A 23,969-nucleotide genomic window follows, 5' to 3' on the forward strand; every position below is an offset into this window, starting at 1 on the left:
AAACGTCCTAAATCTCAAAAACCAAATTGTAGGCCTTAAAAAGTTTTACATTTGCTGAAACATTGTGTTGTAGGTCTTAAATCTTATTAAAATGGTCTTAATTTTCCTTTGTTCTTGTATAGCTACTAAATCTGACCATCACTAACATTTCACCTCAATAAAACCTATAACTTTTTATTTTAAAATGCTATTTTTAACTTGGTTTACCATAATGTTTTAATTATTTTCCTTACAGTAACATTTGTTTTATAGTTCTCCACTTAATTACTGCTGAGGACACTGACCTGGACAGATATTTGTGCATACTCTTAGTTTATAATAGTTTAATTTTTAATTTTTTTTTATTTTAAAGAAATGTTATGCTGAAAACAAGTGTATGTATACAACAAGAGCTTGCTTGTTTTGAGACATTATTTAAAATACCTGTGTATATATGTGTATAATGCACAGAAGTATGCATTACAATATCTTAAAGTATTACAATATCTTCTAATGGAGTAAATGATGACAGAATTCAAGTGTTTGACTTGTTTTAAGCAACAGAAGCATATAGATAATAAACAGTAAGCACTTCCTCACAGCACTTCTCAGCAGAACACTTCAAAATATGGCATGAAATAAATCCATGACTGATGGCAGCTGTTATATGCACACTAAATACTGGCGGAGAGACACAGAAAAAGCGGAAACACTTAATCTGGCATCTGTCTGCATTCAGGAACTCCTCTGACCATTAAATAAAGTCTAGGGAAACACTCTAATGCTCACACACACACAACACACAGCACTGAACATGTGTTTTTATTAGAGATGGATTATAGCAGATCACAGCGGTGTCATTGCACAGGCTGGGGAAACACTGGCATTCAGCTTGAGTTATACCACTCTTCTGCCATATTCACTGTCTGTTTTGTGCTCTAATGACACTGACGGAAGCCAGTTTAGAGTGCTGTAGGATTGTAGTATGTTGTTTATCGATACTGATGATTGCAAAGTTTTAACAATGGTTTTACAGTAATCTGTATGTTTTTCATTCAAAACTGCTGTTTTTTAAAGTTCATATGGAGTGGATAATTGCACATTTTGGACCAAACTAAATATATTTATTTTGAACTTCAGAACTAACTAACTAACTAGCTAACTAAATAAATAAATAAATAAAAATAGAGATAAGCATCAGGGAAATATTCAAGCATCAGGGATCAAACAAATAATTAAAAAGGTGAAAATAAATAAACTACATAAATTCAAATAACAACAGTACATAATAAAAAATAAATTAATAACAATGTTCAATACACATTTTGTACATTGCATTTCACAGTTTTTTTGGCTACAATTTTGAATATTCATTTTCTTTTCGGCCATGTCCCCTATTTATCAGGCCACAGTGGAATGAACCGCCAACTATTCTGGCATATGTTTTACGCAGCGGATGCCCTTCCAACCGCAACCCAGAACTGGGAAATTTTAAGTAATAAAAATGTGTTATTATTCTGAGCAATTGTTACTTTGAACAGAAAAAAAAGCTCTAAAAGACAATATTTGTATTTAAAATAAATGTTATCAGACCGGGGCGACGCGGTGGCTCAGTGGTTAGCACTTTCTCCTCACAACAAGAAGGTCGCTGGTTCGTGTCCCAGCTGGGCCAGTTGCCGTTTCTGTGTAGAGTTTGCATGTTCTCCCTGTGTTGGCGTGGGTTTCCCCCAGTCCAAAGACATGCTGTACAGGTGTATTAAATAAACTAAATTGGCCGTAGTGTATGAGTGTGAATGAATGTTTTCCAGTGGTGGGTTGCAGCTGGAAGGGCATCCGCTGTGTAAAACATGCTTGATAAGTTGGCGGGTCATTCCACTGTGGCGACCCCTGATGAATAAAGCCGAAGGAAAATGAAATGAAGTCAAATGTTATCAGAACTTGAATAAAGCCAATCTTAAAAAAATCTCAAACATGTTAAATTCAGTAAGTCCACTAAAAGTTATTTAATGACTTAATACATTTTAAAAAGAAAATGGACCCTAGGTGACTATAAAAAATGTAGAAAAAAAAAGGGTTTAAACAGAACTTTGAAATGTAAATCAAAATATCTGTAGGTCCACACTTAAAGAAAAGCCTCATGTGCAATCACATGTTGAACTCACTAGTGAAGTATGACCGCACACGTGAAGCTCATGTGCTATTTCTATAAAAGCAAACCTTATTTCACATTGTCACTCGGAGGGAACACAATGTTTCCAGTCCTGCACAGTCTCAGTTTATCACCGCAAAACGGCTCTATTTGAAGCCGCAGTTAAAACAATTAGCTTCAGCTATTTCTCATTCAAGCGTTCCTTAATTCATATAAAGGGTGTCCGGATTAGTTTTGTGAGTCTGACCCGAAGTTCTCCGAGCTCTCTTTATCCATCTGATCCCTTCACATCCCCTGTTCCTCCACTTTTAAAGCACACAATGTCCTATAAATAGCAGGCAGACCCGAAATAGATCAAGGTCCCAGTCCAAGAAATGAGTTCCTCTGGATGTGACCTGTAGAGAAGGATAAAAAAAAACAGAGGCCAGGAATGTTGTTATTAAAGCCTCTTTCTGATATTAAGCTTACAGAGACATGACAGCTGCTATTGAAAGAATGCTGCTCTCTTTTTCTTCTTATCCGACTCACATCTTCAAGCAGCCTTTAAAGGATTGCTGTTTTATCTTCTGAAGTCTTAATTGTTTAAAGCGGATTGGGGAATTTGTGGATGTTCTGCTTTGGATATGCTGGTTATTTCAAGACTTGAATACTTTTCGCATGAGCTTGTGGTTTTAATATTGTGCAAAAATATCAGGCTGATTTTGCTTATTTGAGTTCTTGTGAAGTAAATATTTACAGATGGATTGACTGACTGGTTTGGTTTTTCCTTCGTCTTTCTTCAGGATATTCAGTTATAAAGCTTAATAAAAGAATTAGCCTTGTGAAAACAGCAGAGCTGACAATAATATTGTTTTTAATACTCATTTAGTTTGATTTAATTTATTAATTAGGCCCTCGTGCACATCTAATTTGACTTCACAGGTTGTAAGGGAAGTAGGTCAGTAATACTTTGTTTTTAAAAGAAATTTACACATTTATTTATTTAGGAAGCACAGTAAAGTGTCAGTAAAACATAGTTATTTTACTTCACAGGCATATTTATGAAAGCAGAAAAATGGGGTCGGTAAGGTTTGATTTTTAAAAGAAATGAATCATTTTACTCATCAAGGACGCATTAGAGCAGTGGTCTCAAACTCAATTCCTGTAGGGCCACAGCTCTGCATAGTTTAACTCCAGCCACCTCCAACTCACACCTGCCTAATAGTCTCTAGTAGTCTTGAACGCCTTGATTAGTTGCATCAGCTGTTTGATAAGGGTTGAAGCAAAACTGTGCAGAGCTGCGGCCCTCCAGGAATCCAGTTTGAGACCTATATTAGAATGATCAAAAGTGATGGTAAATACATGCGTAATGCTACAAAATGTTTCAAATAAACAACGTTCTTTTGAACTTCATGTTTAGCAGTATTATTTAAATTTATTTCCAAAACATTAATCATCATGCTTTCTTATTTATGAGATAACAACCGAACTGACTGAGACAGCTACATGGAATTTGACTATTTAAGTTTAAATGTATATTAAATATTTATATTTTAAATAAACTTTGTTCTTTCAACTTAAAATACAATTAAAAATTTTATATATTTTTGTCAAAAGTTATTTTTATTTTATTTATTTATTTATTTATTTATTTATTTATTTATTGATTGATTGATAAGACATATAACGGGGCAGCAGTTTATTTCCTATTTGTTTTGTTTCATTTTTATATAATTTTTAGTTTAGTTTAGTTTTATTTTATTTTTTTATTTATTTTGTTTATTTTATTTTTTAGTTTAGTTTTTGTTTTGTTTTTTTATTTTATTTTATTTTTATATTTGTTTCATTTTATTTCATATTTTTATTTTATTTTATTTTTTATTTTTATATTTTGTTTTTATTTTATTTTTGTTTTTTTGTCTTATTTTATTGTAGTTTCATTTTATTTCAGTTTCATTATTTTATTTTTATTTTTATTTTTTACTTTATTTTATGTATGTCTGGTTGTATGGATCTTATTAATTTTTATGCCCCTTATCACTTTTAAAAATAGCAATATATTTTTTTGCATCAAAAGTGTGTGTGTGTGTGCGCGCGCACGCGTGCGTTTGTGTGTATATATATATATATATATATATATATATATATATATATATATATATATATATATATATATATATATAAATTTTTATTTTACTTTTTTTTTGCACATGCTACACAAGCTTTTTAATTAAAAAAGAAAAACAATTATTATTCCTCCTGAATGACAGCAGAACAGACAAGTATATAGTTTGAATATAATGTCTGTATGACTATTCCTGTGATTTCCCACAAGGGGGCTCTAAAGCTTTGGTAATCCTTCACATGTCAGTTTTCCTTTGTTTGTAGACTTCTGCTTCATGACCAAAAAAAAGCCTTAATCTCTGTGAATTAAAGCATTAGATCGCATTCTGTTCAACATCTATTGACTCTCCAGTAGAAAGGCAACAGTTAGTTATCAAAACAAGCTTCAGCCGGCAGTGCGAAACTCTCCAAAGTATTATTATTATTTCTTCTGCCAGTTGTCATTGTGCTACTGCATGTTGACACTGAACCTGGTCAGACAAGAAAACTAGCACACCTCATTACACAACCAAACAGTTTTTGTGCAAGAACAAAGGTTTGCAGTGGCTGAACGGCTTTAGGAGGTTGTAAAAAAAAAAAAAAAGTAGTCTACTTGTAGGAAAAGTCGAAGTTGGAGTAAAAAAAGAGGAAGCAGATTGTGGTTGTGAGATGGTCTCACAGGCACAAATCACCTCAGATCCAGTCAGGAATTCAGAAGGGATGAGAAACAGTGTGTGTGTGTGTGTGTGTGTGTGTGTGTGTGTGTGTGTGTGTGTGTGTGTGTGTGTGTGTGTGTGTGTGTGTGTGTGTGTGTGTGTGTGTGTGTGTGTGTGTGTGTGTGTGTGTGTGTGTGTGTGTGTGTGTGTGTGTGTGTGTGTGTGTGAGTGAGTGAGAAAACCACACACTCATGCAGAATCACTGCAGATGAACATTTAGTTTTAATGCATCATATTTGTGGCCATGACACATTTACAACATCTAGTTTTGCAGGAAAGAAAATCTCCGTGAATTAATCTACTTTTGTTTTTTTAAAACGTTTTAGCGAACATCAAAGGCGGTCACATGGCTGGTTTATGGACTTTATGCCACTGAATCTCTAACAAATGAACAGTACATTTTTATAGTGTATTATAGACTAGTGACTAGTTATTTTCTTGAATGTATACATTTTTTAGATTTAAAGTGGTTTAAAGGCACTGTATACAATTATTATTAATTATTATTAGAGGTTTTATTTTATTTACCAAAAGCAAAAACAATTATATTTCTTCCCCATGGAGATTTTATTTTATTTATCAAAAACAATAAATGTATTTCTTCTCTGTGGAGAGATTTTATTTTATTTATTTATTATTTTATTTATCAATAGCAAAATCAAGAATTATTTCCCTTAGAGAGATTATATATATATATATATATATATATATATATTATTTTATTTTATTTTATTTTATTTTATTTTATTTATCAAAAGCAACAGTTGTATTTCTTCCACATGGAGATATTTTATTTTATCAAAAGCAAAAACAACAAGTATATATAATATATAAAAGATATATAATATCTCCACATGGAGATATTTTACTTACTTATTTATTTATTTATTTTGTATTTTATCAAAAGCAAAAACAACAATTATGTTTCGTCTCCATGGAGAGGTTTTATTTAATTTAATTTAATTGAATTTTGTTTTATTTTATTTATCAAAAGCGGCAATTGTATTTCTTCCCCATATAGTGATTTCATTTTATTTATCAGAAGCAAAACAACAATTATTATTATTATTGTATTATTATATTTATTTATTACTAACTTGAAGTTCAAAGACAGTCGTTTTGCAAATTTTATGCTTTTATGCAAGTTATTTGCATTTTTTATGAATATTTTATTGATTTCTAAACTTACTAATAGATATACAGTTGAAGTCAGAATTATAAGCCCCCTTTTGAATATTTTTTTTTTCTTTTTTAAATATTTCCCAAATTATATTTAACAGGGCAAGGATATTTTTTATAATAAAGTATTATTTGTTTTATTTCGGCCCTAACCTGCCTAGTTAAACTAATTAACCTAGTTAAGGCTTTAAATGTCACTTTAAACTGTATAAAAGTGTCATGAAAAATATCTAGTAAAATATTATTTACTGTCATCATGGCAACGATAAAATAAATCAGTTATTACAGATGAGTTATTGAAACTATTATGTTCAGAAATGTGTTGAAAAAATCTGCTCTCCGTTAAACAGAATTAGGGAAAAAATAAACATGGTGGCTAATAAATCAGGGGAGCTAACAATTCTGACCTCAACTGTACATGCAAAACATGTGTATGAAAAACTGGTTTTAATCCACAGCATTGTGCTCATAATACATTTACAGTTTTGCATAAAAATAGTTTCAAACTTTTTTCTCTTGAGCCTATATTTGTTCTTCAAACTGAGGTAAATGGCATGACAGGCTAATTTGTAGTCTAAGAAAAGGCTACAGGACATAAAAAAGGCTCAATCTTTTCATCTCAGTTGCTTGTCATTTGGTCAAAAGTGTCTTTAGAAGTCGGTAATTGCAGACGGAGCCCCCCCCCCCCCCCCCCCCCCCCCCCCGAGCAACACTTGAGCTTAAGTGCTTCATTCTGGAGTTTGCAGTTCTCATATCTAGAAATCAAACTTTTAACCACTCGTCTGTTTTTATGTAGCGTCTACAAAAACAGTCGAGAGCTCAGACAGTACATAAGACTCAGTCAGAAAGTCATTTTAAATGTCTAGTCTGAAAAATGTGTCGCTGTCCAGCTGAGAGTAACACACACACACACACACACACACACACACTCAGACACGTCATTCGTCTTTGTTTCCTCTTGTCCCTCTTTAATGATCTTACCATCTGTGAGTGTGATTTTTTTTTAAGGGACTCCCTCGATTGGGTTTTAAGCAACAAGCCATAGTGACCTCAACTTTCCATTTTAGCCACTTCTGTCATATTACTTTGAAATTTTTAAAACTGTTTTTCCAGATATTATTTTATTTTGTTGCCATTCATTTCAATGTCAAATGCATGGAAGACCTAAATGGACTCCTATTGTTTTATTTTAATTTGATTAATTTCATTTTATTTTATTTTGCGCCATCATTCCCATTCATTTCAATGTCAAATGCATGGTAAACTTAAATGTACTCTCTTTATTTATTTTTAAGTTTAATTTAATGGAATTTTATTTTATTTTATTTTCATATATTTTTTAACACAATTCATTTCAATGTCGAATACATGGCAGACTTTAAAATGTATTTATTATTTTCTATATCATTTTATTTTATTTCATACAATCATTCCCATTCATTTCAATGTCAGATGCATGGCAGACTTGAATGGACTCTTTTTTTAAATTTATTTATAATTTTTATTTTATTTTATTTTAGTTTATTTTAGTTTAGTTTAGTTCGCATAGTCATTCCCGTTTGTTTTAATGTCAAATGCATGGCAGACTTAAATGGACTCTTTGTATTTTCTTATTAATTTTTTTATTTTTATTTATTTATTATTATTATTATTTTAATTCCTTAAACATTCCTATTCATTTCAATGTAAATTACATGGTTGACTTAAATGGATTTTCTTTTTTTTCTTTTTTTTTTTTACATTTTTTAATTAATAAACAAATTAAATAAATAATTAATTACTTAATTAATCAATTCATTTTATTTTACTTTTTTATTTATTATTTTTAGTAGTAGTATTTTTCTTCTATTTTCACATAAGCGTTCATATTCGTTTCAATGTCAATTGCATGGCTGACTTAAATGGAAAAATCTTTTTATTTATTTATTTATTATTTTATTTTTTATTTATTTGTTTGTTTGTTTGTTTTATTTATTTGTTTATATTTATTAGTAGTAGTAGTAGTAGTATTTTTCTTCCTTTTTTTACGTAGGCATTCCCATTCATTTCAATGTCAATTGCATGACTAACTTAAATGGACGCTTTTTACAGTATTTTATTTAATTAAATTTTATTTTATGTTATTTACGTAAGCATTCACATTCATTTCAGTGTCAATTGAATGGACTCTCTTTATTTTATTTTATTATTTATTTTATCTTATTTTATTTACACAAGTACTCCCATTGATTTACATATCAATTGCATGCAAGACCTCCTAATTCTTATGTCAAGCGTTTACATTTAACACCTTCATCTATCAAAATATCAACTCTCAAAACCAAAACAATAAATCCTCATATCATTCCTCGTAATCATTCTGAATCCACTGAAAGCCCAATATAATAAATCCAATTCTTTATTTATGATACAGAGCCGTTATCACATCAGACATTTAGCTGTTCATGTCTTTTGAAGTGTCTTCATAACATAAATGTGATTTAGTGTTTCCACATGAGACTCTCACTGAGAACAAAGGCTTCACATAAACACGCACATGATTTCTCTATTCATCTGAATTAAACTGCTTAACATGATTCGAGACCACCGCTCACCTGACCTAAATTTTCATCCAAATTCAATTTACTGACCGTAGTGTAGACGTGTAGTACTCGTGCTTTGTGTGCTATGCCACATTGGTTTCTGAGTTCTTGTTTACTCTCTGGCCTAAATCTCACTCTATCATTTTTGGATCAACCCTCAATTAGAAGCTCTCTTTGTAGTCAGCATATTTTGGGAGATTTCTTTCTGTTCGTGAGGCATGAAAAGGCAACGCTAGTCTCGTCTACACAGACATGCCACATCACTGACGTGTTTTACATTTTGTTCTCAGTACATGCAAAGTGAATTAGCACATATTAACAAGGTAGCATGCATTTTTTTTATTATGTATGTACTGCATTACAATCACAAAAAATGACCAATTATATAATAATATAATAATAATAATAATATATATATATATTATATAATAATATATATATATTATTTTTATTTTTATTTATTTATTTATTTATATATATTTAAACACACTACTGGATCCGTTTTTTTTTTTTTTTTTTTTTTTTTTTTTTCCAGAAAAAACCCATGTGAACATGGGGAGAACATGCAAATACATAGAAATGCCAACTGACCAAGCCGGGACTCGAACCAGCGACCTTCTTACTGTGAGGCAACAGTGCTAACCACTGAACCACTGCGTCGCCTTTTATTTTATTTTATTAGGCAACATATTTTGGGGAATTTCTTTCTTTTCTTGAGTTACGAACAGCCAACTCCAGTCCCATCTGCAGCACTGACATCCTTTACCTTTCTTTCATGGTGCACACAAGGTGAATCAGTACATTAACAAATAAACAAACCATTCATTTCAAACTCACAAAGAAAAAAACTTATGCAGTCATTTGAGGGGCTTGAAGGCAAATTGTTGTGTGATGCTAAGGAATGATAGCAGAGTACATTAGCGCTCTGGTGCCACTATGGAGCCAAGCTATTTGGTTGTATAATCAGTTTTGAGGTCATATTCGCCACAGGCTCCGCTACTGTGGACTTTTATTGTAGATCACAAGCCTGAAAAACAAAACAAGAACACTATGTGCTCCAGGTAGCTTCTTCTCACTCCTTGAAACCGATAATAAGCCGTTAGCATGGGCGCTAATGACAAGGCGTGTCAGTAGTTCTGAGATAGCGTTTTTGCCTTAGGGTATCAGTCCAGATCTGGCTTTTCAAGTTCACCCCTTGTCTTGATCTTTGGGAGGTCTGTGCTGTAGTAATGAGCACTTCTTGTGTGTTATACAACATCTTTTTGTTGCCTGTTACAAAATAGATGACACAAATACGTTTATAGGTTTGTACTCGAGAACATGATGTTGGAGATGTTTGCGAACAGAATGTGGTTTGTTGTAAATCACCTCTAAACTTGACAGAAAGTCACATTAAGTCAATTTATGGGAGCAAAGTGCACGGAGGAGATTGTAAAGGTGTATTTTCTAAAGGTTATCAATACTGGCATATGGGTTAGTGTTGTATTTTTAATGTTTATCTTGAGCAGTATCCATCTGATAAACTGTTGTCTATAAAATGCAGTAAACTTTGACTACATTTTCGACGTGATAAATGAACAAATCAATCATATAAAATCACCGGAGATTTGCTTATGCTTATTATTATTATTTGCAAAATTAAAGACAATTTTATCAAGATTACAGCTAGACATACCAATCTTTCCTTTAAATCTAAAAAGTAAAATGTTGTCATTTAGAGCAGTGTTTCTCAACCACGTTCCTGGAGGACCAACAGCACTGCACGTTTTGGATGTCTTTATCTGTCGAACCCATTACAGGTCTTTCAGTCTCTGCTAATGAGCTGATGATCTGAATCAGGTGTGGTTGATTAAGGAGACATTTGCTGTGTCCCAATTCACATTATACTACACCCTAATAGTTTGTACATTTTTTTTTTTAAAGGAAAAGTATGTACTTTTAAGTGTGTAACAGAAAAGTATGCAAGCTTTGGCACATGCTTCTTCCTTGTTAACAGATCGCTATGTTGGTTAGTTACATCCCCTGCCAATCACCTTGACACATCATCCACATTTCTTTCATATTTAATTACCTACCTTATTGGAGAAGCAGCAGCAGGATAATCTGCCATTCGTGAGTCTTTTAATGCGGATAAATCTCCTTAGGTCTTTGGGTAATTATGCATTCAGAAGTTAATGTCCAAACATATCTTGATATAAGTTAACATTGTTGTTGCAGATTAAATATAACATGGAAAACACGGTTTAAACATGTTCCAGTTAGATAGATATTAATTACCAGTCATTCAAACATCTATACATAGGCCTCTCTACTTGACTGTTTGTCTTGCGTGTCCGCCATGTTTGTAGTTTGTTCACACATTTTACCCGAGCTTGTAGTTATAAACAGATCCACGTCCAACGTGTAATGTATTGTGGTCAATAGCAGTGGTTAAAGTATGGATGCTTCCAAACTTCAAGGTTTTACCGGAAATAGTACTCTTTGGCATACTCTTTTCAACATACTATGCTTTGGGACATACTTATTCTTCTTTCAAATACTATTTAGGATGGATAGTATGCAATTTGGGATGCAGCGATGGTAAGAGTGCAGTGCTGGTGATCCTCCAGGAACGTGGTTGAGAAACACTGATTTAGAGCATTTTTAAATTAAATGGATAAAAATCATTAAATAATAATATATTAACATAAACTGAATTAAATTGTGTTAATATCATGTCTTCCACAAAAGCACTAAACAGCATAACTATTAAAAATATTAGACACTAAATTAGCATATTAAAATTATTTTTAAATAATTTCTGATATATATATATATATATATATATATATATACTATTTTAATCTCTGTTTTATTATTCTGAATTCATCCATTTTGCTTCACATACTATTTTAATGGGCAGTATTTACTGATCTATAGTAAACATACAATAAGCCAAATTTAAAATGTAAAAGGTTTCCATTTATTTTTCCAAGTATTTTTACATTAAATATAGAAAATCATTAAACAATAATATATTAACATAGACCACATACAGTCTCTTAATATCATGTCTTCCACAAAGCACTAAACGGCATAACTATTAATAATATTTGACACCAAATTAACATATTAAAATGATTTCTGAGGTATACAGTATATATATTTATATATTATAAGAGTTATACTATTAAATGGTAAATGCACTATTTTTATATCTACCTGCCATATGAGTGTTAGTCTGTGTTGTATTATTCTGAATTCATCCATCCATTTTGTTTCACATACTATTTTAATGGCCAGTAATTACTATGGTAAGCTATAGTAAACATACAGTATGCCTGGATCTAAAATCACATACTCTGTAAAGCAAGTCCTTGCTTAAATTAATACTTTACTTTATAACTTCTAAAAAGTTTGTTCTGTAGAAAATTAATGTGTGTAGTATGAATATAATGCCAATTGCACTGTATCACTTCAATTTGACTTAATATTTCGAAGAATAAAACAATGCTTGGAAATGCTGCTTGATTTAAGAATTTTGTAAATATTTGTTTTAGAAAGTAGACAAAACTCTAAGCAAGTACATAAAATGTTTTGTAGTGTATTAAACAGACAATCATTACTATGAGAATCGGTTATCATGTAGTTGTAGAAGTAAAGGGACCATCAAAATAAAGTGATACTGTGCAATCGGCATTACATTCATACTACACACATTCATTTTATACAGAACACACTTTTCGGGAGTTTTAAGTATTAATTTAAACAAGGACTTGCTTTTACAGAGTATAGATCCAGGCTTACTGTATGTTTACAATAACTATTTTATGGCCTATTTAACAAATTCAGACTCCTTTTGTCACATACAGTGTTTGACCTACTATATAGGTGTAGTTTGCCATGTTCAGGGGAGCTACTGATTAGCATGTTCATTTGAATCAGGTGTTGTGTGTCTAATGGGAAAGGACACTCTTTGTTTCAGTATACTTCATCTGATGAAGTTTGGCATCAACACAGCACCACTCCAGCTCAAGGTAAACACTAGCAGACCCCCAGACGCCACCCTACAAAGTTTGATGCTGTTATGGAGATGATGTTTTATATGCTTGAAAATAAATAGACTCCAAAGAAACCGTTTATGATTTAAAAATAAAAAGGCAGACAGCTCTATCTCGCTTTGTCAATCTGGAAATGTTTGTGTTATATTTGGACGTGCCCACTAAAACACGCACACCAACAAGTTGATTTAACATAAACTAATCCGACATGAATCAAAGTGGTGCCGTGTGCGTGGTACAGGGTTGTTTAAAGATTGGATTAGCACCGAGATAAGAGCCTCTATAAAATGCTGCTTGATGCCAAGCTGGCTAGAAATAAGTCTATCTGAGAAAGGCCATGTCGCTCTTTCAGCAAGCTTTTTATATGAGCTAATAGGCCCGTGTGTATTTTTGTATTTTGTGCCAGATCTGCACCTGATGTTTTGTGAGATTGTAATTCCAGAATTCATTGCATGCATTCTTGTCTTCGTAGCTCACCTTCTTTCTGTGGCTCAGATAAAATAAAACGTCCACTAACAGGGTGAATCAAGGCAGGCAAATAAAGCAATTGTGTACTTTGGAGGCTTTATGAGAGTTTTCTGTGCCGTCCAGGTTTGGTAGAATCTGTAAGCACGTGTTTGCTCCGTGCGCCTGATATTTCAAGTGCTTCGTGGACATTAATGGAGTCATAAGTCATTCGTTTCTGCTTTGTTTGCATTTTGGGTTTTATTATGGCTTTTAGTGCATTATTCAGTGCTCCTTTAGGGCGTTTGTGGATCTGTTTTGTCTCAAAACTGACCTAGAGAGGACCTGACACCTCACGATACTACAAATCCTTCATTGGTTTGACCTGAAATCCTGGCTGTCTGTTTGAGCTGTAATTCCACTGAAGCGTTATTGACATGTTTCCATTGAATCTTATTATTTATTTATTTATTTAAAAAAAAATTGGTATATAAATGTAAATAGCACAGTGTGTTAAAGGAATAGTTCAGCCCAAAATGAAAATTGCTTCATTATTATTTCACTTATGTGGTTTTAAACATTTATGAGATTCGTTCTTCTGTTTAAAACAAAAGAAGATATTTTGAAAAATGTTGGGGACCCCATGTAGGAGATACTATAGAAGTCAATAGGTGTGTCCCAAATTGCACTGTTATGCACTATCCTACAACATTATGTAGTATAAATAGGGAAAGTAGTGCGTTCACACTAAAAACTCTAAAAATAATTAATCAATCAGTCATTCATCTGTTAAAATGTAGTGTAGAATGTTGGACACTTCACACACTTGATGACCGCTGCTTTGATCATGTAGTGGAAGGGGTGGATCTTTCAGACGCTCATGTTGAATGACTTTATTTAATTTGGATTGTGAAAGCAAAATTCTACTATGAGAGTGATTATACCATCTCTCGATGGTGATTGCAGTTATACTCATGGCAGGTGTTATTTGGTAGTTTGGTCATTTATTCCGCTAATTTGGCAACCGTGAAACGATATCTGGGAAACGGTTTGAATTTCCGTTTAGAAAAAAAAACCTTAGTGTCCCAGTTGGGATGACACTGCATACATATACTGTGCTTTTGAGTGTGTAAGCACACAAGTACATAGTGTATAAGTCAAGTAAAGTTTATTTATAGAGCACTTGCTGTACAGAAAATATACAACAAAATAAACATAATAGTATAAAAAATACAGCATAAACTATAGCTAAACTACCTAAAAGGCACATCAATTAAAATAACCAGTTATTAGGATCAATTGTCAAATGCCAGCAAAAAAGAAAAGAGTATTAAGAGCTGATTTAAAGGAGAACCCTTTTAAGTGGGGCAAGACCATTTAGAGATTTATAAACAAATAAAATAATTGTAAACTATATTCTAAAAGGAACTGGCAACCAATGAAGCGAAGCTAACACGGGGGAAAGGTGGTCTTATGTGCAAGTACCAATTAACAGGCCTGCCTCATCTTTTTGCACCATTTACAAATAGGCAATAGCTGACCTGCTACTCCTCACATGCAGTGCATTACAGTAATCTAACCAAGTGGTCATGAAAGCATGGATTACTGTGGTTTTTGGTATATATTGCCTTCGTTTTGCTAGTTGCCTTATAGTTGAAAAAAAAAGCTAGATTTAACTACTTCTCTAATCTGACTCGAATTTCACTCCTAAATTTGTGACCGTAGGCTTAAAATGCTGTGCTAACGATCCCATATTGAATAGAGGAGTCCCAACGCTACCTTCTAAAAAGCATTACTTCTGTTTTGTTTTCATTAAAACTTAAAAAATGTAAGATATTAGTGTGCCATTTGAGATGCAGCTAATCTTTCTCAGCAACCAGGATTTTTCACATTATCTTCACCCATAGATGTGCATTGTAGGATAAAACAATATCGTGGACATCAATGGGTTCATCAATTTTCTTTTTTTAGTGAGCCATCCTTTTGAGTAACCAATGAATTATGACTTGCAATGACTTGCGCTTCAGGATGGGTTTGCAAAAACATACTGTAACTGTGTTGACAGTGATGTAACTACTGTCAGCAAGACATCTGCGGGCAATATATATGTATGTTCATTTTAAATATTACAGAATAACTTAGAAAATTACCCATGACAAATTTAATAAACAAGGTTTAGTATATATTCGGCCCACACCCCTTAAGTTTGATTTTTGGCCCTTTATAGAAAAAAGTTTGGCCACCTTTGTTTAAAATGGTGTGAAAACAGCTAAAAACACGGTATTAGACATGTTAGACAAATAGTTTTTAATGTCACTCAGTATAGAAATCCTACATGTCCTCATGAGTTTCATCCTGGATTAGATCAGATTAGCTGTTTATATACAGTAGTTACCATCTGAACATCTACATGTTTTTTTAAATTGTCCTAGAACAAGAATGGATGGTTTTCAATAGTTTTAGGTCAGTTTTGATCCACTTCAAATGTTACTACTTGAGATATCAGCATGTAGATGGTCATATCTCCATTGTTTTCCCCTTGAATTCCTTGCATGCATTAGTAAAGTGTGTGTATATAGGTAAACTAGGGACAGTTGCTTGACGCAGCTGCTGGGTCCATCACTATCCATCCCGTCATGCTATGGGACACCACCTCACATTCTTTCAATTTCTGAAGTCACACAAAACCCCAGAGGTCACCCAGAACACACTGTGGGGACATGACCCTTGTAAACCTGCTTTCCCCATGTGTTAGCCTTTTAGCATTAGCATTCATGCTTAAAACCTTCCCGTAAAGGCGGCCATATGGTGCGATCAAACCGCTGCTTTTCTTCCAGCTTTGAACACATATTCCCCTCTGGAATATGATCTTCAAAGAGCTAACGCTAAACAGTTGTAGCCTCTCCTTAGAAGATCCCAATAAAATCATAGTGATTGTAAAGTGAAGGATTAAGCGTGTAATTTCTTTATAGCTATTCAAGATATAAAAAAATGTAGGTGTAAGAATTGACTTAAACAGCTTTAACCTCTATGTCATGGGTCGTAAATACTCTAGTGTAGCAGTAATGATAATTAATGTACTTTTTTGCATGTGTGAGAAACCTTTTGTTAAACAGCTATCAGAATGACAAAGCTAGTCAAATTGCATGGTTATGCTGTACTATGTTAGCAAATATAAACCGCAATACACATGCTAGACATATAACAAAGTTCCCTCACAACTCAAACACATAATTAACTCAAAAAAAGCTATCAATTCATGCTAACTGAATGCGTTTCACACTAGCAGCCTGACTGACACATTGGCTGATTTACAACACTGCTTCTTGTGGTTTCAAGGCACACACTTGCGTAACGTCTGGGGCGCTCGCATTGTGGTTTGGGAGCAAATGTGCATATGCTGCCTCTGTGAAAATAAATGTCATATTAGTGAGAGGAATCATATTCTCTGGATCTGAAGTGTGAAATTATTAAAAAAAAGGATTCTCCTTTTTCCACAGCGGGCGTTATGCCTGTGTCAGCTGAGCCTGTCAGCAAACCAGACCAAGAGTAAGCAGATATTGGATTAAATGAGAGTGTGTGGACTCAAAAATGCAGTTTAGAGACATCACTGTCCAACCTAAAATCAACCTGAAGTCAAATATCAGCGTCATGTTACACCTTGATGTTGTGTGGACGCTACCACTATGACATCTATCAGATGTTGTATTTCAGTCATTTTCCAACACAACCTCAAATCAACCAAATATTAACATCTAATGATGTTACACCTTGACGTTGTATGGATGTTACCACTATGACATCTATCAGACGTTGGATTTTGGTCAATTTCCAGCACAACTTAAACTCAACCAAATATCAACGTCTAATCATGTTACACCTTGACGTAGTGTGGACGTTACCACTTTGACATCGAACAGACTTTGGATTTCAGTCACTTTCTAACACAACCTAAACTTAACCAAATATCAACGTCTAATCATGTTACACTTTGATGTTGTGTGGACGTTACCACTTTGACATCTATCAGACCTTGGATTTTGGTCACTTTCCAACACAACCTAAACTCAACCAAATATCAACGTCTAATCATGTTACACTTTGATGTTGTGTGGACGTTACCACTTTGACATCTATCAGACCTTGGATTTTGGTCACTTTCCAACACAACCTAAAATCAACTAAATATCAACATCTAATCATGTTACACCTTGACGTAGTGTGGACGTTACCACTTTGACATCTATCAGACGTTGGATTTCGGTCACTTTCCAACACAACCTAAAAATAACCAAATATCAGCGTCTAATCACGTTAAACCTTGACGCTGTGTGGACGTTACCACTATGACATCTATCACACCTTGGATTTTGGTCACTTTCCAGCACAACCTAAAATCAACCAAATATCAACGTCTAATCATGTTACAACGTGATAGTGGACGTTACCACTATGACATCTATCAGACGTCGGATTTTGGTCAATTTACAGCACAATCTAAACTCAAATATCAATGTCTCATCATGTTACACCTTAATGTTTTGTGGACCCTACCACCATGACATCAATCAGACGTTGGAATTTGGTCACTTTCCAACACAACATTGTAATTTGACGTCGTTTTTGGATGTCAAAATAACATTGCTCTTAGACGTTGGCTAAATATTAAATTTTGGACATCTGACTGCATGACCTAAAGCTAAACTATTATTAACGTCTTATAACGTTATGTGCCTGCTGGGTTGTTAGCATGACTAAATTGTCTAAATCTCAGTTTTCTGAATCACATTTTCATGTTTCCTGTGATCAGTCAGAGAGTGCTGTTCTGGTTTCAACTTAAAGCTTTACTCCCTCGCTCACACAATGATAGTGATGACAGAGATGTTTTGAGTGTGTGTGTGGCCGAATGGCCTTGAAACAGGGGCAGGTGTGAGTCTTTATGCTTTTAGAAACAGTAAGCAGAGGTCAGAGGCTAAGTTGTGAATGAAGCGATCAGGTGTGCAGCTTTTTCAGCTGCAGGTTTTAAGGTGCAAACATGACACTTTCTGCATTGACCTCTGACCATTAGGTCCAGATGATGGCTAACCTGCAAGCCCAACATTTAAGTTTGTTCTGCTTGAATTCTTCATATTTGGTTAGATAATTGTATGAAGACAAAACGAGGAAAGCTTTGGGTTATTGTTACATTAAACCCTCCTGTCATGTTCACATCTCACCCCTTACTTTAGAGTTTGTGTTTAACATGAATTTATAGAATTTGAATTAAAATAACTGCTGTAAAAGTACACATAGGCACTGAAAATGTATTATAAAATGAACAATAGATGACCGAAATCAAAATACTTTGTTTCATTACTAATAGACAGCTCGCTAAAGTAACTATCACTGGGTCTGATCAAAGAAATTGAATCCATTTGAATGATTTATCAACCAGCAAAGCACAAACAAACTGCATCCTTTCTAGTGGTGGGCCATGCTGTGTTAACGCGAGACTTTTATCACACGAAAATTTAACAACTTTTATCGCTGTTAATCATTTTCAAAGTTGGGTTGGGAGCTGGGTCTATTCTGTGCAAGCTATAATGATTTTCACCTTGATATTTGAGTGTCGAAAAATATGGCGCAAATTTCTACATGACGGTAATAGTTTGACTGTGGTGTTTACTTCATTAATGCCACATATATATGAATACTCCACGTGTCTTAGTTCCATTTAGCTCAGTTATGACTTTAGTCAGATTAAGGTAATCAAAAAGCGGTGTTTCAAGCTTATGTATAGGCCTACAGTGTAAAGTTTACATTTAACTGAATAAACATTTAGGAAACACAAGTCCATCTTATTGAACATAATTTATTTTCATGACCAATTTTCATAGTAGAACAGTTTCTCAAGCAGTTTGTGATGCATTTTGGAAACAGGAGATAAGCACCTGGTCTAATGCGCCACCTGGCTTGAGAAACCCGTTTTCAAAGACATATATTTAGTCATTATTTGGGTAGCACACATATTCTGAATGCTTTCGGCAGAATGTAAATGAGCCATTTTATTCTAGATTAATCTTGATTAATTCCAAGATTACAGTGAGATTAATCTAGATTTCAAAAAATTATTTATGCCCACCTATAATCCTTTCATACATACATACATAAACACTGAAAAAATATATATTAATTGGATTTATTCAATTTCTTAAGGTAAGTGCTTGCAAACAATTTATATTGCCTGAATCTAGACAAACAAATTGAGTTGAACAATATTGAATTGAATTAGTGTTTAAAATCAGCCCATATAAATAGTTTTCAGTAAATATGTAATTGTAACTATTTTAAAACTGAATCAAAACATTCTCCTACATGATTATTTTGCTTTAAAAAAAGACAATCAAGGGTCTGAATGTATGAATTGTACTTTCCATTCAAAGTTTCCAGAGCACAGGCATCTCGATCTTCTTCTGACAATTAAACCCCTTAACTTGACATGGGGTCTTAAAAACACATCTCGTGCCAGTACACTCAGAAAACAGTGCCAGTCTAGACATGGTCTAACCTCCAGGAAACAATCTTTTAACATATGCATGCCTCCTAATGCATTTACAATCTGCCACCATCAGTAAAGCACAACATTTTGTATGTAAGTCTGTATAAGTGAAGCCAATGAATCCATTCATCAGCGTTCACTCTGTTTCTTAATGGTAATGATGCTCTTTTTGGACGCTCTGATCTCGAATTTTACCACTGATGTGAATGCCACATTGTTTTCCCCTTGACTTCATCTCTTTTGGTCGTCTTCTTATGTAACCCCCCTGTTTCCAGACTTCAAACCCAAATAACGGTGTGATAATTGAACATGTCTAAGCATTTCTCTTTCTTTGTGTTATTAACATACCTGGTGTCAGTCAGTCATAGCAGTATTAAAGTCTACCGTTGAGGCGGATTTTCACCTGATACTTTATATGAGTGGAGCAGATGTTGTTTTGGTTGAAATAATTTAATTCAAAGCAGGTAATTAGATTGGTATCTGTCATGCAAGCTGAAGCTCTTATTGTTGACTGCCAGACGGTCTCTGATACTATATTTACAACAAAGGCCTTTTTGAATTACAGCCATTAAGCGTGGAATTTGCCCTCAAATGTTGTTGAAACCTGCCTAACAGTTTTCTGACTGTAAAATTCACACTGTTGCATGTGGTTAATTTGAAGCTCTCTGCATGCACTGCTGCATTATTATGCAGATATGGAAAAAATATTAAGAGGCTGCTGGAAATTTCTTAGTTTCTTTCTTGATTAATTAGGTATAGATTTGAGTAAAGCATTTATTTTTATTAAAAAATATTAGTATAACATTAACACTGCTTTTCGTTTTTTTTTTTTGAATTTATTAGTTATAGGCCCAATTCCATAAGCCCTTTCCCTTACCCCTCGATTTACGCGTTCACATGAAGTGGTTGGGGTGTCCTAATTTTTTTTAGCCTGAAGGCGTAGGGCTAATGGGAAGGGCTAGATATGTTTTCAGAATCTAAAAGGCGCTCTGGGATTCATCTGGCTGGTTAACAGAAGTCGTTTAGTAGTTTATAATTGCGAAATCGCTGGAGATAATTTCAGTAAGCCACCATGTTCTTCTCCATTCATATTCTTCTCATTAAGGCCGAACGTCTAACTAGTTTTGAGGGTACTCCAAGAACCTTTTCATGTATCTAAAACACATGCATTTATGTGTATTTGATGACACTTGTGTGTGTATGTGTGTCTGTGCATTTAAGCAATACAACAACATGTGGATTTTGACTCCCTGTCTTTTACAGGCATATGAGGACACAGTTTGACCTAATCATCTGGCTGTTGTACAACCAATACGATGAAATTGTGCAATGAGGAAAGTCTGTTACTCCAATCACTCTTGCTGATCATGATTTATTAACTGAGCATGATAGTTTACATTTTACCTACCGTTCAGCTGTGTTACCTAACTTTAATGGGGCAGAAACAATACATACAGTATGCATTCATAAGCTAGTTGGCACAATAATTTGTAGGTGTATCCATTCATTAAAAGCTTAAGACCAATTAACAATTGGAAATGCATCTGCATGGCTGCTGGCGTGATTGTTGAAGCAGAGGCCGTGCCGCTGACTCGCTCTGATCTACTTGTAGACTGTAATTTGCTGGATTTATGGCCGGCTTGCCTTCGCTTTACTCTGACATCTGCTGTGGCTAGACATTCAATTTCAGCTGTTGCGTCACACATACATGCTCTCAGACCAAACTCCGTGTGCCGGTTCCTACATCGGCAACTTTCAGACAAAGAAGCCTTTCACTGTGACATCAGTTTTCAATTCTGACTGCCAGACGCTCTTTGGGCCCATAAACAGAAATCGGCACTGACTTGAGGCCTGCTGTACAGCGTTCTCAGGGTCAGTCTGACTTTGTTCTTTAGTCTTGCGTGTGAGAACAACTTTGAGGTATCAGAGGAAATGTAAATATGTCTAGATGTTTAATCCTAGGAGTGGAAACCCTGATCACACCTGTAATACTTACTTTACTTACTCCCAGGGCCATTCATATCGCAGTTGATATTTAGCCGCACCATATTGGTGTTTCGTAACATCTAGTTTTTATAAAGTGGGTTGTTAGCCCAATGCGCAATCCCCAGCCTCGAGGACCAGGACATACACACATACACTGGACAATTTAGCTAACCCAATTAACCATGCGCATGTCTTAAGACTGTGGGGGAAACCCACGCAAACACAGGGAGAACATAAGAAGTCCACACAGAAATGCCTACTGACCCAGCGGGGCTTCTTGCTGTGAGGCGACAGCACTACCCACTGCGTCACTGTGTAACTTACACCTATAATACACTGTAAAATATACAGATTCCAAAGAACTATTCTTGTAAATTACACAGTATTTAACTGTAATATGAACTGTATTTTACTGTAGGACTGTCATGCAGTGTTACTGTATTTAAATACCTGCATTGTGAAAAATACTATATAATGTACACTATCAGAAATAAAGGTACAGGAGCTGTCTCTGGGGCAGTACCTTTCAAAAGATATATATTTGTACCCAAAGAGTTCACAATGGTACCTCAAAGGTGCATATTAGTACCCAAATGTACCTAAAATGTACCTTTGAGGTACCATTATGGATCCTTCAGGTACAAATATGCACCTTTTGAGAAGAGCTCCTGTACCTATATTTCTGAGAGTGAATGGTAAAGATATAAAAATTCATATACAGCAAGATAAATAGCGCTGTAAATATAAATGCAGTATTTTTGCTGTAATTGATTTACAGTAACTTACTGTAGGTTCTACAGGAAATTGTCAATTGTTTAATAATATCATTGAACCGTTTTGGATTCCTTAAAGAACCTTTCAGTCATCTGTTCTTAAAAAAAACCTTTTTGTAAATGTAAATGTTCTTGGAATGTTAAAGTTTCTTTGTGAAACTATCAATAATAAGCAATCCTTTTACTTAAGAGTGTAACATCAACAAAAAAGCCTGTGTTTGTGTTAGAGTTCTTTAAATGGATTAGTCAATGTCTTTATCTTTTATCAACTGCAAAAAGTAATAGTAAAGTGAAACAATATGCTTCTTATAAAATCAGAAGGACTTTTGTTTTACATTTACTTTTATTCAAAGTGACTTAGAAATAAGGATAAAAGAAGCACTTCAAATCACCAAGGAGTAGCAGTATATACAGAAAATGCTATGACAAGTCTATAAGGCCATACGCAACTGAGTTTTTCCTCCTTAAAAAAATGGCATCATGGAAATACAAAAATGCTCTAAGCACCATCAATAGTAATACAAAGCAACAGCTACCGATATGCTCCTAACCGTAAAACTTTGTTGACTTATCAAAAGCCTAAAACAAAAGAGTTATTATCGGTCCCGATTGGCTGCTTTCTGATTCATCTGTTTAAAAATCACAGACACGCTAAAAACTACGGTTTCGCCTGGTTTGTAACTACTCAAACCCCAGCGTTTTTGAAAATCTTCATCGTAAAGGTAGTTTTCAAAAGATTTTGGTTTCAGTGACCTGAGACTGTGTTTGCATGATGAACGACCAAACTGAGTACAAAAAGCTGCGGTATTGAAAATACCCTTGTTCATGTGGATAGAGCCTAAATTACTTTTAAATGATTTCTTAAAATAACTTAACTATACTCCACTCACCTGTGTGGAGCACACGCAGAATTGCTTAATGTTTTTTTCCAGAAACATGGAGTGTTGATAAAGTGTCTGGTGCATACGGAGAGGAAAGAGAGTCACCTGAAGGGAAGCTCGGGGAATTTATCTATTCCTTCTGTTTTGTTATAGTTATCGTCCCTGCTTTGAATCAACCTTTAGCCCTTTTTAAAGTGATTTTCAGATCAGTATTTTTTATTCGCTTCCTATATCGTTAAAAACGATAACCTAGCACTGACATACCACTATTTTACAATCAGATTTGTAGTGGTAGATGTATTTTTTGTGTTGTATTTACTGTGTTTGCATGTGAGCAAACGGCCAAACCGCAAAAAACACCCTAGTTCGTGTGGATGGAGCCTAAGTTAGTTTAAATGTTTTCTTAAAATGACTTAAATATAATCTACTCACCCCACGTGTTGATAAAGTGCCTGGTGCATACGGAGTGACACCTACAGGAGGCTTGAGGAATTTATTTATTCTTTTTGTTTTGTTAGAGTTATCGTCCTTGCTTTAAATCAACCTTTAATCCTATTTAGAGTGAATTTTGGGTCAGTATCGCTTCCTATGTCGCTAAACGATAACCTATCACTATTTCA

General features: G+C 34.1%; 1 protein-coding gene and 1 long non-coding RNA gene across 9 annotated transcripts in view; one reads left to right on the plus strand and one right to left on the minus strand.

Moving 5' to 3' along the window:
• The window catches only part of asb13a.2 (ankyrin repeat and SOCS box containing 13a, tandem duplicate 2), a 169,571-nt gene that overhangs the window by 8,429 nt on the left and 137,173 nt on the right, over positions 1-23,969 (plus strand). For 2 of the 8 annotated variants that reach the window (XR_015482109.1, XR_015482108.1), the window contains exon 7: positions 12,652-12,703. The exons of the other annotated variants lie outside the window; for them this stretch is intronic. The gene's annotated coding sequence lies outside the window, so the exon portion shown is untranslated. The remainder of the gene's footprint in view (positions 1-12,651; positions 12,704-23,969) is intronic. 8 annotated transcript variants of the gene reach the window in all.
• On the minus strand, positions 1,119-2,951 carry LOC147844646 (uncharacterized). The gene is made up of 2 exons (XR_015482861.1): positions 1,856-2,951; positions 1,119-1,373 (listed from the first exon to the last, which is right to left on the minus strand). It is a non-coding gene; the product is annotated as an uncharacterized LOC147844646 (long non-coding RNA).

This window comes from Danio rerio, chromosome 4 (genome assembly GCF_052040795.2).
Source record: "Danio rerio strain M-AB ecotype USA chromosome 4, GRCz13ab, whole genome shotgun sequence".
Taxonomy (NCBI): Eukaryota; Metazoa; Chordata; class Actinopteri; order Cypriniformes; family Danionidae; genus Danio; species Danio rerio.